General features: G+C 39.5%; 1 protein-coding gene across 2 annotated transcripts in view; it reads right to left on the bottom strand.

The window, feature by feature from the left end:
- The window catches only part of NALCN (sodium leak channel, non-selective), a 380765-nt gene that overhangs the window by 317123 nt on the left and 47547 nt on the right, over positions 1-16095 (bottom strand). The gene's annotated exons all lie outside the window — the stretch shown is intronic.

The raw sequence follows: 16095 nt of genomic DNA, 5'->3' as shown, positions 1-16095 counted from the left end.
ATCAGACCCGTGAGCAATAGGTGAAGGCAAGGTAGCTGCCAGATGGATCCGAAGTCAACACAGATCTGAAGGGCTAGGGGCTGGCATTCTGCTGCCGGTAGGGAGAGGAGCTGGGTTGCCCACTAATGCTGGACAGGAGGCAGGTGCTGAGGTGTCTCTGCAAAGCTGGGACTATAAAAGGTGGCCTTGAATCTGAGGCTAAAAGGACTCCACTCTGTAACTCAAGAAAGCAGAAGGTTGCTTGACTTCTGTACAGATCCATGAGGGGAAAACGTCCCCTCAGAAAAACTTGACCCCCACACCTACGCTAACCGAAGTGTGCGCCACCTGATTAGTTGGTGAAATTGAATTAATTTCAGAGTGTCAAGGGGATTCTGTCACACCGACTGCCATTGCTAGCAGTGAAAGTTTCTTTGACTGTCAGACAGGACAGCTGTGCTGATCTATTCACATTTATTTCACTTGAGTAAAGTAGAATCCACCTAATTTCAAATGAACAATGGATTCAAATGCTACGGTTGTGTTTAAGTCTTCTTTAAATTTTCAATCACGAAATTTCTATTTAAAAAGTCAATACATCTAATATAAAATTCTCCTAAACTCCATAACCAGTCCTCAAGTATATATTGAACTCACTCAGAGTTAGAAAAGACATCAAAAAAAGTATTCAAAGCTTTCTTTCCTATTTAAGACATCTGGAATCTAATGGGAGTCCTGGTGACGCAGCGGTTAAGAGCTTGGCTGCTAAGCAAAAGGTCGGATCCACCAGCTGCTCCTTGAAAACCTTATGGGGCAGGTTCTACTCTGTCCTACAGGGTGGCTATGAGTAGGAATCAACTCGACAGCGATGGGGTTTTTTTTGTTTGTTTTTTAGGATCTAATGGGAGTCCTTGGGAAACCCTGGTGGCATAGTGGTTAAGTGCTACAGCTGCTAACCAAAAGGTCGGCAGTTCGAATCCGCTGGGCGCTCCTTGGAAACTCTACGGGGCAGTTCTACTCTGTCCTATAGGGTCGCTATGAGTCGGAATTGACTGGACAGCACTGGGTTTGGTTTTGGGTTTGGAATGGGAGTCCTGGGTGCACAAATGGTTAAGAGCATGACTATTAACTGAAAGGTTGGAGGTTCAAATCTACCCAGAGGTGCTCGAAAGAAAGGCCTGGCGATCTACTTCTGAAAGTAGAAAACCCTATGGGGTGCAGTTCTATCCTGTAACACATAGGGTCGCTATGAGTGAGAATCAACTCAACGGCAACTGATTGGTTTTTTTGGTTTATGATCTAATGAGCTCATTGGGACGATAAGGATAAAACACACACACTCAAAAAACAGTGGGAAGTAAATCGACGGTGGGAAATAAATAGAATGAAATGCTCACTTTCACACACGAACTTTGTTGTCAGTTCAAATAGAAGGAGACAGGTGCCTACCAGTGTAGTGGGAAAATGTGAAGGAGTCGGGTGTGAAAGGTGAGTCCTATGGTGATGAGCCCGGAGTAGGAGGGAGACATTCCATGAAGAATGGTGTGAACAAATTCAAGGAGAGGACAATGACCTGCGGGGTGTGCGGAAGAGCACAGAATTCATACGGCCTACGCTATTTTTTACCTCGATATTTAAATACTAAACATTTTAGAATTTTAAAATCCACTCTCACCCAATATGGGCAGAGTTATGGGTTCCTATAACCTTTTCTAAAAAAATAACCGCCAGTTATCTATTCTATTAAAAGTGTGCACACTCTTTCACTCAGATACTCTGTTTCTAGGAATGTATTCAAAAGAAATACTCACACACATGCATGGCCTGTGTGTGTATGTGTGTGTTCAGTGCAGCGTTACTGACTGTAGCAAAAAACTGAAAAACATTGAAATGTCTATCAATAGGGCAACAGTTAAAAGCATTTTATAAATACTATGTAACTGATAAAGAAAAAGAGGGAAAGAAGGAAGAAAGAAAAGGAAAGAGGGAGTGAGGGAATGACATATGGTAGAAATGACTTCTTTTCAACATTTACCTTTTAAGTAATTTGACAGAGTACCTTCATTATATGCAGATATTTAAAATAACTATGAACATGCTAATTTCCTGGAAATCACTAAATATTTCCAATGCATATTATTTTCTGTGCATAATCTGAAAACCAACCATCACTTTCTGCCCTCAGAAATCCACCTTTAAAATCTCCTTCTTGCACTGTCTGATGAAAACTCACTCCAGCAGCTGTCTTTTCTAATTCATTCAACAAAACTCCTGACCTTCAGATATCCAGGCAGTGGATATCTTTTTTTTTTAATCACGTCTGCAATTTCTACATTTAAACCCCTTTCTTTCTAATACTCTAATATTTACATTTCTAATTTCAGTGTAAGTGTGGGTCCTCACAGTTTTTCATCTTGCCACATTTCGTGATCTTGTCCTTTAATCCGGTTTCATTGGATTGGGTGGGTCCTCTAATTAACAAAAATTTATGGTGATAAGAGAACTCTTTCAGAGAGCACATATAGACTTATCATAGATTAAAGTAAGCACTTTTGGCTAAATTCTATGGTTCCAGTCCTCTTTCAAATGTGTTTTCATAAAAATCAGTAAGAAATTCCAGTGGCGGTGCTAAACGTAAAAATTAATACATGGAAAATGGCCCTCAGTGCTTTTTTACAAAGTATTATCAATCTCAGTTATATATTTTATAAATTAGTCTTTACTGCGGCTTTTTTGCAACTAAAATAAAAATGTACGTTCTGGAATAAATCACAGTGATAGATACACAGTCATTTTCTATTCATTTGTAAAGTTTTCATCTGATATCACACGCAGCAGCATGAAATATGGCTTATCATCATTTAAACATGATGAATCAATTTTAAAAGCAGCATCAAGAAAGTTCCATTTATATTCTAGTATTATTTGGATGAAGTAATTATCTCTTATCATATTTTATGCCCATATTTAATATCAGATGTAATAAGAGACACATGATAAAAAGAACCTAAAGCAAAGACAACACAGGGAGGGGTTTTTAAGTAAAGCAGATCCTAGATTAATACCAAAAAAATAGACCTGTGTCAGTGCACCAGTTCTCCTTCAGCATGATTCAGGGTAGTTCCAAGCACAGAACGCACACAGTGAAGAAAATGATCGTTGATAGGATTTCTCATTGATATTTAATTAAGCTGATTTATGATCCACACAGAGAGCTCAGTCTGTATCTTGTAGCCAGTATTACCCAAAATCAAAGGAAGCAAATACCACAAAAGTAAGTAACAGTCAAAATATATTTCCCCTTGGGAGGCGGAGGAGAAGTGCCAATCCCAAACGCAATACCCATAATAGCCTTTTTCAGAAGTAATTTGGTAGTGTCTAAGAATCTGGCAGACTACAGACTACCGTAATTTTCCCATTTTCCTGAAAAAGGCTCAATTAATTGATAGTCTCCAGAAAAAAACTTACAAAGGTTACAAGTCATCATTTTAAATTTGTGACAGCATCCAAAATCTATACTCTAGGTGACGCTGCTTTTCTACCTAATAGTTTAAGAAGGACATGTAAGGAGAACATTATGATTTTATTCATAAAGAGGGCTGACAAGGTAAATTCTCTTTATGTCACACCTCTAATAAACTAATTAATACACATTTAAAAATCAGCTTACATAAAATTGTTCATTAAGAGTAGTGCCTGAAAAGCAAAATTAAATATATCTCAAAGGGACAGAGAAAGTAAATTCAATACACGGGAGAAATTAATGGATGTAGCTGAAAATTATATATAGTAAACACCTATCTTATTGTTGAATTTGGAATTTCATTCAAATAGGTATAAATCTGATTACAGCGTTCCACATAACATACTTTTTTCTGTCAATGTTCTTGTTCACATCTCTAGCCTATATGTCTACCACCTCATTTTGTATTAAAGCAACTTCTCACTTTTACTGCCATTGCCCCTGATCCCTGCCCAAATGCCCACAGCTCAATGAATTATCTTGGAATTGACTGCCTGCGAGGTATAGTCTTCTTTATATTTAAATTCATATGTTCAACTATCAATTATTATGTTTGTGTTTATTATTATGTTTATGGTTATTTTCCTCTGTCACTTGGTATGCAAAGGATTAGAAGCAAAGCCAGAGATCAACCCCGAGTGGCCCTTAGTTTGCAATGGGAATCACTCCTTCAGATCCACTCTTTCTGAAGATTTCAGGAAAAAAGGACAAGGCAAAGATGTCTGGTGGATTATTATGTTGGAGGACATACCTCTTCCCTAATAATGAGACTCTATGAGGGACCAGCTGTCTTGATAAGCCACAGGGAGTGAAGGTTTCTCGAAGCTGAGTTGTTCATAGATCAGGTAGCGCTTGCAGTTAGAGCACAGGCTTTGGCTCTGCATACAAGGCAGCTTTTTCTCGTCTTATTCTCTGCACCCAGCACATGAGGATAATGACATTTTATGGGCTTGTTTTGAAGATTAAGTGCATAATGGATGGAAAGCCTTTTGTCTGGTGCCACACACATAGTAAAAAAATGAGTAAATGATAGTACCAATAGTACAGTGGTTAAACGCTATGGCTGCTAATCAAAAGGTTGGCAGCTCAAATCTACCAGGCACTCCTTGGAAATTATAGAGCAGTTCTACTCTGTCCTATAGGGTTGCTGTGAGTTGGAATCGACTTGACAGCATAGGGATTGGTGTTTTTGGTTTTTTGGTATTCACAAATAATGGTAGGAATTACAATGATAAAGACTGGCTGTTGGAAAATCAGTCAACATAAGAACAGAATCCTTGTTCTTTCCTGGCTTTGTTGTTGTTGTTAGGTGCCATCAAGTCAGTTCCAACTCATCGCAGCCCTATGTACAACAGAATGAAGCACTGCCCAGTCCTGTGTCATCCTCACAATCGTTGTTATGCTTCAGCCTGTTGTTGTTGCAGCCACTGTATTGATCCATCTCATCCAGGGTCTTCCTCTTTTTCACTGACCTTCTACTTTACCAAGCACAATGTCCTTCTCCAGGGACTGAACCCTCCTGATAACATGTCCAAAGTATGTGAGATGAAGTCTTACCACCTGAGCTTCTAAGGAGCATTCCAGCTGTATTTCTTCCAAGACAGATTTGTTCACTCTTTTGGTGCTCCATGGTATACTTAGTATCTTCGACAACACTGTAATTCCAAGGCATCAATTCTTCTTCAGTTTTCCTCATTCCTTGTCAAGTTTTCGCATGCATATGAGGCGGTTGAAAATACCATGGCTTGGGTCAGGCTCACCTTAGCCTTCAAGGTGACATCTTTGCTTTTTAACACTTTCAAGAGGTCTGTTGCAGCAGAATTGCACAATTCCTGGCTTTACCTTTGATTATTGTACATAAATAATACAGAAAATTGTCCACTTATATGGCCCATATAGTATTGAAAGCATGTATTATTAAATGGCTATTCTACAGTTATTTCTTGAATTATTTTAGAATTTTATCTTGTGTGGGTGTTTCCTCTAAGTTTTTTCAATCGGGTTTAATTTATTCTGGATTTTTTTTTAAACTCAGGCTTTTGAGTTTTATTCTTAAGATTTGCGGGACTAATAACAAAAACATTTATTTAATTCCTAAGTGATTTCTAAGATTAGTTTTATCACGAAATGACATTCATTGGGTCGTTCAATCAAAACTGAACACGTTTTGTTTTCTTACTTGATGGAACAATTTAATGGATAGTTCGAACCACTACCTGAATAGTTTTGTACTCAGCTCCTGTACCAAATTTCCTACCTTCTTTTGAAAGATCATGACAAGCAAATTACCAGTTTACTGGTGTTTTCTGTGAGTTTTTTTCCATGTACGCTAGATTGGTTGTATTTTTCTAACTGGCATGTCACTTCTGTTTGAAAAATTTGTCACCTCCATCAGCATCTCATCAACGTGAGCAACGCTCACATTTTACTACAAAACTAAGCTTTGTAAATTATTTCTTGAATTTTCTTCTTCACAAAACACTGACCTGAAATTTAAAAAAAGTTTGTAGAGCCAGCAAATGGCAGTGGGGATCTGTGAGTCGTGACAGCTGAGTTGAGCCCTGCCTCAGCCTGGGGCACCTGTAACTCCGACCATGCCCATTGCGATGCTCAGGTCTCCCATCTGTAAAATTGGGAGAAGAGACCACTCGGTCCTGTGGTCTGTTCCAGCCCTGAATTCCTGTTATTTCTATGACTTCTCTTTTATTTCTCAGGGTATATGTTCCCCAGGTTTGTTAGCATGGTATGACATAGAGGAAGTGAGAGTGAAAATGGGCTAATTACTCAGAAAATGGAAAACCGAAAAAACCAAACCCAGTGCCGTCGAGTCGATTCTGACTCATAGCGACCCTATAGGACAGCGTAGAACCGCCCCGTAGAGTTTCCAAGGAGCGCCTGGTGGATTTGACCTCCGACCCCTTGGTTAGCAGCTGTAGCATTTAACCACTACACCACCAGGGTTTCCCAGAAAATGGAAGTAGGATGAATTTTCCAAATAGGCTAAGTTGGTCACTATCTTTGCAGTGTGATCTTCTGGTGTTATCAGGGGCAACTTATCCAATAAGCAAGGTAAGCATGAGCTTACTTGGGCTTCCTCACTAATCTGTAGTGAACATTTTCACACTTTACACATCAAAGATTCTGCTTCTAGATATGGTTACCATCTGTCTCTCTCCCAACCCCATAGCATCTTCCTATAGAAGGCTCTTTTCAAATTTACAATTCCTGACCCCTGACGAGGATGGCCCAGTAAGCAAAGTAAGCACGGGCTTAGTTGTTCTTGCTTATTAACCTATAGTGAACAATTTCACTTGGGTCTCACCACGCCACATCAAAGTGAAACCCATGTGAAATTGTTCACCATAGATTAGTAAGTAAGCACAGGTAAGCCCGTGTTCACCTTGCTTGTGAGTCATCCACCCCGGGTACCATGTCTCCAAATCTGTCCAACTAGTTCTTAATATCTACCTCCTCACACACACTCGCTTCAATCATGGGATCTGAATGTCTGCAGAAAAGGTTTTGTGATACTCAATTTTTTTTTTCCTCAGTAATGTTAATTCCTCAGTGAGCTTGGGATAAGGGAAGTATAGGATATCTGAAGTCCAAAGACTAACATCTTAAAGAGGATGTGTCGAGAGTATTTAAGAATGAGCAACCAGAAGAGTACTGGGAAATAAGAACAGAAAGATGCCACAAACGGAAGGGAGCAACACAGAAACGAGCAGCAACTCAGTCACCATTTGGCATAGGGATTTAGGCGAGGGCAGAAAACAAACCATGGAGAGCTGGAGAATGAATGAAGCAACTTGGTTGTAGCTTCTGCTCAATACCCCAGTAGGCACTTTTCTTAGCCTTTGTGGAAGGAGTGGCTGTTTCAAGCCTGCTAAGAACCAGGAGGTGGCTCTAATTCAATTTATTGATCCACAAATTCAAACGTAAAGGGATAACTAAAATTAAACATATGTGTCAGACAATGGAACTGTAGAAAATTCAACGACACAGGCTAAACAGTCATAAAATTCTAAACAGAAAGATGAAGCACAAAAGTGAAGACATTTTCGAGAATGGCAAGAATGGAATCATCAATTACTGAACACCAGACAATACCAGAAATTGGCCCTCTTGAAACCTCTACATTGATTAGACTTAAAATTTGGGATCTTGGGCAGTTTTAAGAGCACCTTGTCCTCTTCCCCCGCTACTCTTCTTCCTAAATAATAAACTGCTGCTCACAAAAGGCAATAATATCAGACACTGATGCAACAAGGGAGCCCTGGTGAAGTAGTGGGTAAGAGCTCAGTGGCTAGCCAAAAGGTTGGCAGTTCAAATCCACCGGCCACTCCTTGGAAACCCTATGTGGCAGTTCTACTCTGTCCTATAGGGACACTATGAGTCGGAATCAACTTGACGGCAAAGTGTTTGGTTTGATGTGATAATCTACAAGCATTTATGTCCTGCTCTCCCTTACTGGAGTTGTCGTCTTTTCCTCGAATAACACACAAAGAAGCATTTGTATTTTGCCATTGCGTCTCCTGTTTCCAGATCATTGCATGGTTGTCCTGTACTACATGCTGGTCTAAGTGTACTTTCTTATTTACTTCTCTCTACAATGGAATAAGGTAGGTCTAGAACTTACTCTGGTGGCATAGTGGTTAAGTGCTACAGCTGCTAGCCAAAAGGCCAGCAGTTCAAATCCACCAGGTGCTCCTTGGAAACTCTATGGGACAGTTCTACTTTGTCCTATAGGGTCGATATGAGTTGGACTTGCCAGCAAAGGGTTTGTTTTTGGTTTTGGTTTTTATCACTTACCCCATTTCCCCGATGAGGAAATGGAGGCAGAGGAGGCCAATTACTTTTCCCAATGTCACCACAGTAGTATATAGTAAAGCCGTGATGCAAACTGCAGCACCATTACTTTTAACCACTGCACTTCAAGCAGAATTCTACCACAAAGGAGTCATCTGCTCATATCTTTTTCAAACACATTGTAGCAAATAGCACAATTTTTTTTCACATTAAAAAATATATATTGTACACTGCTTTTCTTTTAGAAATAGCATCAAAATTTAATAACAATTGATTTAATTATTATTACTCATATGGAAATAATTTTCTGGGACATGGTCGTTAACATGATTTTGGATTATTTTTATATTAATTAATTTTTTTTTTACTTTATAATGCATTCACATAGCAAATATACATATGTTCTTGTTGTGTGCTGTTGAGTCAATTCCAACTCCTAGTGACCCTCTGAGACAGGTAGAACTGCCCCATAGGATCTCCTAAGCTGCAAATCTTTATGGGAGTAGATTGCCACGTCTTTTCTCGGAGAGGAGGCTGATGGGTTTGAACTATTGACCTTCTGATTAGCAGCTGAGTGCTTACTGTTGCGCCAGCAGGGCTCCATGAAATGCTTCATATATCGATAATGATAAATGATACTTTTTCTACTGCAAAGTATAAATGTTAAAGTCATCAGCATCATTATGCTATCTCCGTTTCTCTTCTCTCTTCTACGTAATCATAATTTGAGAAATTTACATTATATTTCATAAAATATACAGATGTGTTAGCTTTGTTCTTGTTAAGTGAATACATACTAGGTTCATGACCAGACACTTTGACAAATAAATTACCTACATTCATCTTTTGACTGGCTGTGTTTCTTCAAGAAAATTCTATGTGAAATATAATCTCTGAGCTTTTGCCTCTCCAAAAAATATTAAAACAACAGTTTGATACATTCTTTCCATAAGGAATTTGTAAATGGTATATCATTATATCTTAATTGAATATTGTCATGAAGTTTCCGACTTGTCTGATGTCTCCACTTAGAGTTTACTTGGTAATTTTTTCTGGCTACTTAAAAGACATCTTCTTTAGCTTTGAGTTCCAGTAAACTTACCAAGAGATGACTCACCGCTGATTGCTTATGTCTATTTACTGAGACAAGTTACAGCTGTTTAATTTATAAATTCTAGTCTTTTTTATTTTCTGCAGTTTTTTTTTTTTTGTAAGTTATATGTGTTGAATTTTTTCTTTTTTTTGGTTGTAAATATACCTACAAGTACGTGTTTATTGATATTCTGATTCTTTTTGATTATCCCTATTCATTTTTTAATTCAGGTTTTATTGGACCAGCTGTTTGTAGGTGTTTCATGTGGGAGAAGAGAGGAACAGCATTATGGGATAGAAATAAAGCTGTTTAGACCAAAAGGGCAAAATATGCCCAAAAGCAAAGATGAGAACAGGAAGGGGTAGGAAAGTTGGAGAAAGGTAATGGGGAACCCAGGGCAGAAACGGGGAGAATGCTGACACGTCGAGGGGACTGTGACCAATGTCTTGGAATGTTCGGTGTACAAGTTGTTGAATGGGGAACTGTTTTGTTCTGTAAACTTTTACCTAAAGCACAATAAAATATATATATATTTTTTAATGGAATAAAGCTGTTTCTAAGTAGGGGTGTGTGTGTGTGTCACTTTAGTTTGGTGGTTTAAAACTCTAGACATGTATTAGAATCCTCTGGAGCCCCCGGTTAGTGGAGCTAGCAAATTATCTTTTCCCCCAACTGCAAATTTATTCCTTCTCCAGGGCCTGGAGGATGGTTCTAGGCACTCAACAGGGCCTATCTCAGGCCCAGGGAAATCAACCGGGGAAGCTCAGGACAGAAGTGGCTTCTGTCCAGGCATAAACGGTCTGTGGACCTTGAGCACCTTTCTCCTCTGCATGGACCTGTGTGGGCCTATTTCAAGAGAACAGGCCCTTGTTGGCAGACTACAACCATTTCAGCTGTGTAGTGGAGAGGTGGGTGTTTGATGTTTAACATTGCTTTGCCTATTAAACAAGGTCCTCACCTACCCATACCAGGGACCTAAGGACTGGTGGCTCCACACAGGTCACCCAGCCACCCATGACAGGGGTCCAACTGGTACCTCCCAGTCCTTACAACCAAAAACACTGGGTGCCCATGGTCCATCTGCAGAACGCACCCACCTGTACGCTCTAGGGAACAGGGCCACGATTTCCTCAGAGACACATGAGGGATGATTCTCAGGCCCCTAACTTGTTCAGAGTGTGACCCCTGCTGCAACCAGATACCAGTACCTACACCAATCACCCCTGCCACTCTAAGACCGTAGGACAGAGCCTGTACCACACACTGGATGATTAGCTACCTGGACACATAAGCTGAATTCATACAAGACAGGTGAATGGACTCTTAGACTGATATACCTGATAACAGCTCTAGCCATCTGGGGACAGGACGTCAGAGCTCCAAAGGTGAAAATAATCAAGCAACCCATGTGGGCATATCAAAACAAAACAAAGAAACTAGGATACAGTAAGCAAACAAAATAAACTAATACAATAACTTATAGATGGCTCGGGGACAACAGTCAATATCAAGTCACATAAAGAAACAGATCATAGTTGCCTCATAAGCTCTCAAAACAAAGAATCAAGGGATCTTCTAGGTGAAAGTGCCTTCCTGGAATTACTAGAGGCAGAATACAAAAGATTAATATACAGAACCCTTCAAGACATCAGGAAGGAAATGAGGCAATACACAGAACAAACCAAGGAACACACAGAAAAAGCAGGTGAAGAAATTAAAAAGGTTATTCAGGAACATGATGAAAAATTTAATAAGCTGGAAAAATCCATAGACAGACAGCAATCAGAAATTCAGAATTTAATAAAATTACAGAATTAGATAACTTAATAGAAAGTCAGAGGAGCAGAACTGAGCAAGTGGAAGGCAGAATTTGTGAACTTGAAGATAAAGCACTTGGCACCAATATATTTGAAGAAAAATCAGATAAAAGAATTTTAAAAAATGAAGAAAACTTAAGAATCATGTGGGGCTCTAACAAGAGAAACAACCTATGAGTGATTGGAGTACCAGAACAGGGAGGGATAACAGAAAATACAGAGAGCATTGTTGAAGATTTGTTGGCAGAAAACTTCCCTGATATTGTGAAAGATAAGAATATATCTATCCAAGATGCTCATCGAACTCCACATAAGGTAGATGTGAAAAGAAGTCACCAAGACGTATTATAATCAAACTTGCCAAAAAGTTCTCCAGGTCATCCTGAGGTATAGTGAAATTGAAATCCTTCAGCTCAGCCTTCACCTCTTCCTAGTCAACAAAGATCAACAATATTGGGGCCCCTCAGAATTGGGTGTTTCTATTCTATCAAAGGAGTCTCTCAGTGATGCAAACAATTAAGCACTCCACCAGTAAATGAAAAGGTTGGTGATTCAAATCCACCCACAGGTGCCTCAAAGGAAAGCCCTTCCAAAAGGTCACAGCCTTGAAAACCCTGTGCAGCAGTTCTACTCTGCACACACGGGGTCACCATGAGTCAGAATCGATACAATGGTGACCATTTTATTTTTTTTTTTGATTTCACCCTTTCTATCCTACCAGCTGCTTGCATGAATGAGGGTCTCTACTCTGTGATACCAGATGGAGGCCCAGAAAGCTCCCATAGCCAGCCTACAAACTGAGACTCTCTGTCTCAAGTGGTGGACGGCTCTGATCCCCTAGAGGTAGCAGCCCTTTTAGAATATCCATATTCTGCTGACTCTTTCTGAAATGCACAGATGCACGAATCCTTCAGGGAGTTGTCAAGGAGCCTCGGGCGATAAATGTACAAATAAACAGTACAGTTACAGTAGGATAATTCTTTTAGTGGGGACCCACTGCCCCCAGGAAAATTCCCTCCTAGACCTGGTCCTCTCAAGCCAAAGCCCTTTGTAGGGAAGCTTTCTGTGTGAAAGAGAGGTTGTACCCTAAATTAGTTGAAGATATATGTTCCTTCGTATATCAAATATCTGGCCTTCTGATACTGTTATCTATAGTTACAGGGTTTTCTGAGTTTCCTTAAAGGTGGAGTTTCCATTCCAGCTTCTCAATCTCCTTGATACTTGGATGATTCAAAGAGGCAAAGATGTCTTTAGTCTGCAGTGTTACAACAGAGACTCTGCAATGTTTTCTCCTTAATGACTTTGGCTTTAGTATATATTTTTTTTTAATTGAGTTTTCCAATTTTCTGTTTTAATGAGGTACAACTGGTATCTATTTGCCTAAAGCAACGGAGGAACAAGGAGAGTCAGGAACAGGAGGAGCAAATGGAATGTGTGGCTAACTGTCTCCATGAACAACTGTCTCCTTTGCCTTGAGACTAGAACTGGACAGTGCCTGGCTACTATTACTGAACATATTAATCAAAGATTTTATAGAAGAATCCTGATGAAAAGGGGAGAAATGCAGAATAAAACTTCAAATTCTCATGGAATCCAGACTTTCCGGAGCTAATGGAGGCTAGATGAACTCCTGAAACCATTGCCCTAGGACAGTCTTTAAATCTTAAACCTAAAACCAAAAGTATCCGCTGAAGTCTTATTAAAACCAAACAAGAGTTTAGCTTAACTACTAAAGACTGTCTGCCTTAAGCATTGTGCTCTTTCAAAATCTATCTGTATGGGATCAAGGAGCCCTTGTGGCACAGTGGTTAAGAGCTCAGCTGCTAACTAAAAGGTTGGCAGTTCAAATCTACCACCCACTCCTTGGAAACTCATTGGGGCAGTTCTACTCTGTCCCACAGGGTCACTATGAGTTGGAATACACTCGATGGCAACGGGTTTGGTTTTTTTCTTTTATATGGGATCAAACTGACAACAGCAACTTGAAAGATTAGATAGGAAGCTTAGGGTCAGTGAGTTTATGTTAATGAGGGAAGAACAAGTCAGAAAAGAGGGTGAGAATGGTTGCGCAACTCAAGAATGTCATCAACGTCGCTGAATTGTATGTGTAGAAATGCTGAATTGGTGTATGTTCTGCTGTGTATATTCTCAACAACAATAAAAATAAAATAAATTATTAAAACAATGAATGAGACTTAGTTACTTATAAATGAAATTTCATAACTGACTTGAAATTCAATATATTACAAGATAATTTGATTAGTAAGAGAAAAGAAATATACTTCTTTTTAATTAGTTATGATTACTTACATATGGAGCTCTGGTGGCACAGTGGTTAAGAGCTCAGCTGCTAATCCAAAGGTCAGCAGTTCGATTCCACCAGCCGCTCCTCAGAAACCCTATGGGGCAGTTCTACTCTGTCCTATAGGGTTGCTATGAGTTGGAATCGACTCGACGGCAAGGGTTTTTTTTTTTTTTTTGCTTACTTACATATGCAAGGTTACTGGCCAAATTTATGTGCATAATTAGCCACCTAATCACGTTTTAAATTCAACTGCATGATGAAAGAGATGACCATATATGACTAATAAAATCATTTCTTTTCCTCATTTTGAGGCGAAACATTGTCTCGTCTCCATTAGACCTTTATGAAAACAATCTCCTGAAAAACTGCAGTTTGTGTATCCACAGAGATATATAACATTAGGCAGGTAGCTATGAGTTGCAATACAAACTATAGTGATCATTTTAAAAGTTTTGGATGATAGTACAAAGTCAACATGTCATTATCTAATCAGTAGTCATAAAAGGATGATGAGTTCAGTCATCATTTGAGAAAAAGCAGCAGGCAGACCACATTAAGCTTGCAGAGAAAGGGAAGCCATGAGGACTAGTGAGTACTGCCAACAAAAACAGACAAAATCAGGGAAAAGAACAAGGACACAACTTAATTTTCTATTACAGCTCTACCTCCTACCACAAGCCTGACTAGCTGCCAGTGAATTCAAAAGCACATAAACTTTGGTGGGTCCGTTAGTAAATATTTACAGAGGGCAGACTGTGATCCAGGGCCTATGCTAGTCTCTGGGGACATGAAGATGAAAAGACACCCTTCCTGTTTTCAAGGAGCCTAAATCCTTGGGAGATAAATGTGTAAATAAACAGTACAGTTACAGTAGGATAACCGGTTTAGTGGGGGCCCACTGCCCCCAGAATAATCCCCTCCTAGGCCTGGTCCTCCCAAGCCAATGCCCTTTGTAGGGAGACTTTCTCTGTGAAAGAGAGATTGCACCCTAAATTAGTTGAAGCCATCCTAAGTCCCAATGAAGAAAGATGATACAACTTGAATACAATGCATCATTTTGAATTCAGGCACAATTGCTTCATTTAAATGGTCAGGGCGTGATTTGCTTTAGCAATATGATTTAAAAGGATCAGAGGGTTCTTGTGATCAGTCCCTGAATGCTGGTCACTCTCCAAAGGAGATATGGGTACACCTAGTTAGTCCCTAAAAGAAAGGGCTGCATGCTATGACAAGTCATGCGTCCTCGTGATACCTAAGCCGTTAGAATTGCTGGAGCTTGTTCAACACGGCCTACAGAATCAATAGTGTATCTCATCTCCCATGCCACACCTGTGATTTCCTGCTCACCCTTGAAAGACATTGGGTACGATCCATACTAGGCCTCTGTGGTTTTGAGACTGGAAAGGGTGTAAGATTTATTACAAAGGCACATGTATTTAAGATAATACAGCAAACTGAAATGCTTCACACCTGATAGCTTTTAGTTCCTTTGTGAAGTAGGAAGGAGTATCACTGACTAAAACAGATGGAAGAATACCAGCTAACTACAGCACTGGAAATTCCCTTTGTTGCCAGCATGAGAGCACGTTAAAATATGCGAATAAAAATTTAGAGATGGTATTTCCAAAATTCACTTTTTTTAAAAAAAGTAATGATTATTTGTGCTTTTCAACCAACTTTCAGGACTATTTTCAGTATACAGGCTCTAACCTTGTGGTTTAGTTCATACATCAGGAGAGTATTCCTCGATCAATTCAAGATCTTCACATATTCTTTTTGCAATTCCAATATTTAGCCTGGCGTTCTGTGTAACAGCGTCCTGGAGCAGCTACCAACTGAGCCCAGTGGGGAATAAGGGTTCACTAGGTTCTCTTTCTGATGTTGGAAAGTCTAACGGCTTGGCTCACAACAGCTGCCATGCAGCGGGGACGGAGGCTGATGTCACTTCCCTGGCAATGAAAGCCTCCACTGTACCACTCACTGGTGCATAGAAATGTGAAACCACATCAAAAATCAGGAAACAGACTTGGCTTCCAAAAGAGTCCAACCACCTTCCTGTTATACGTTGAAAGATATTTTCCTTAGGCCCTGGGTAAAGGTGTCTGGAACGCACCCAAATGTAACTGGGCCTTGAACCTCTAAGGAAAATTTAATTATTGTGTGTGTGTGTGTGTGTGTGTGTATGTGTGTATGTGTTTTAATGACTAATACCTATTCTCAAAACATAAAATAATTTTTTTAGAATTCAGTGATTTTTTTTTGCTTTAATAATGAAATACATGCAACTTGCATAGAATTGCAACAAATAAAATCATAGTAACTAAATGAAAGATGCTAAGTTCATTCATTACTGTGTGTAATGGCACATTTCAGGACTTCATAGGACAAGCCAAGAAGAAATGTACACATTTTAGCACATCACATTCATGTAGAAGCATTTCCCACCCATGGCTTGTATAGTTTGATGTGTATTCAGTAAGTATCTCATTGGCTGTTTTCTGTTCCAGGAGCACTTTTCAGCTCTCATGAACTCATCATGGCCTAGCAGTACAATTATTTAAGACTTACC

The sequence above is a fragment of the Loxodonta africana genome, chromosome 23, assembly GCF_030014295.1.
Source record: "Loxodonta africana isolate mLoxAfr1 chromosome 23, mLoxAfr1.hap2, whole genome shotgun sequence".
NCBI lineage: Eukaryota > Metazoa > Chordata > Mammalia > Proboscidea > Elephantidae > Loxodonta > Loxodonta africana.
The sequence above is the reverse complement of the archived record's forward strand: the minus strand, read 5'-3'. Positions and strand labels throughout refer to the sequence as shown.